This window comes from Lolium rigidum, chromosome 7 (genome assembly GCF_022539505.1).
Source record: "Lolium rigidum isolate FL_2022 chromosome 7, APGP_CSIRO_Lrig_0.1, whole genome shotgun sequence".
NCBI lineage: Eukaryota > Viridiplantae > Streptophyta > Magnoliopsida > Poales > Poaceae > Lolium > Lolium rigidum.
In genome coordinates this window covers 170,314,759-170,316,702 of record NC_061514.1, presented here as the reverse complement: position 1 = coordinate 170,316,702, position 1,944 = coordinate 170,314,759, and positions in this window count along the sequence as shown.

Here is a 1,944-nt window from a genome sequence, read left to right as displayed (position 1 = left end):
TGAAACCGCATATGGAACTGTTCTTCCAACCGCTTCCAAGTCCGGATCGAGTCCGGTGGCAACGAAGTGTACCACCCGAAAGCCGATCCCGTGAGGGACTCGTGCGAAGAACCTCACGCGTAGTGGATCCGACGCCGAGGCCGTTCCTAGCTGTGCCAAATATCGGCTCACATGCTCGATGGAGCTGGAACCATCTCGATCCATCGAACTTGGAGAAGTCGGGAGCCGATACTTGGGTGGTAGCGGGACCAACTCGTATTCATCGGGGTACGGCTTGGAATAGCCGATTGTCCTCCTTTTCGGCACCATGCCGAACCGGTCTCTCGAGATCGTGCCGATTTGATCCGCGGTGCTGGCCGGCAGAGTCGAACTCGAAGATTCGCCGGGGTGGCGTACTTAGCCAGCCATGCTTGCTTTTCCAGCTCTGAGCCAACCTGCAGGAGCTGAGCTCCGGAGGTTCGTCGGGGTGGCATATTTAGCTAGCCACGTCCGCTTCTCAAGATCCGTCGCCGACGTTCCTCCCGCTTTCCGGAAGTCCCCGCTGTTGCGGCCTGGTTTGTGAGTGCCCGCTACTGCAGTCTGGCACGTATGTGCACATGTACCCGTGAGGGATCTCCTTAGGCGCCTCATGCAAGAACTGGCAGTCACTAGGGTCACCACCGATCTTGTAGACGACGAATGCCGGTGAATTCGGCACTTCTGGTGCTGCCAACGCAAATGGCAGCGGTGGACGGGACTGGAGTGGCATCTCTCCTTGGTGTGTCCCGAGAGCTGGTCCTGACGGAGAGTACTGGTGCCTCATGATCTCCTCGGATCACCCGAAGAGCGACACGCTCCAAAGTGTTCACCAGGTTCTCGTAGTGGCGGTGCAGCGAGTGAGCCACCATGTAGTTGATCTCCCGACGCAGGGACCTGGTGCGCTCTTCCGACGGGGCGACAGTGTCTATTCCATCGAGCGCACCATCAGGCGAGAACCCTTTCCACCCGATGCCATGTGAACGGGTTCCGTGAAAAGAGCCGATGAGGTCGGCCTCGAGGATAGCTTTGACCTCGTCATACTTCTTCTTGAGCTCGTCTGGCCGATCCTCGTACGTGATCGGGGTGCCGTCCGCCATCTCGATGTAGATGGCGATGTGGTTGATGTCGAAGATTGTCCCACCGGCGTGCCGAATGTGTTGCGGTCGGAAACCCACCGGCGAGCAGCGACGGGCAACACAAGAGAGCCGGGAACAACTTAGGGCTGCGGCTGGCCCTGGTCCCTCCGAGCGACGGCCCGCAAAGCCTCTGGTACGCACGTCCGATGCGGGTGCAAGGGCGTGCCACCTGACCTATACCTGGTCAGGAAGGTGATGGAGATGCCTCGCTTAGTTTCCTGCATGGCATACACGTAAACATTAAATACGAGCCTCGATCGGCTCTCAGGTTATCCCGTGAATCGGCTCAAGGAGCCGATCCACCCATGATTCGTACGAGGTGCACGAATATATGGTGGTCCCGCTTGATCAAGATAAAGCTAAAACGATCTACGACGATTTAGGGTTTTCACCGCATAATCGGATCATCCTACTCACGATTGGGCCTCGCGGTCACGTACGGTGATCGTAAGCCGGTCCTAGACAAGGCCTAAAAACCAACACGAGGTTGATCCTCGGAACATCCCGTCTAGGGCTAGCAAACGACACCCTACGCGTCGCTGGATCCTCCAACCCTTTGTAAGGCCTAACTATTGCGGATATTAAACTAATCCTTGAAGAACAAGGAGCAACCGTAACGGATCGGATCTACTAAATAATGATCAAGCGGGTGCCGCCCTACACCTAAGATAGGTGTAAGGGCGGCTAGATGTACAAGGGTTGCACTACGACAAGCATATGATACGAAGAACAATGCTAACCCTAACACATCTAAGATAACTACGTTGCTCGCCATCAAAAAGGCTTCAGT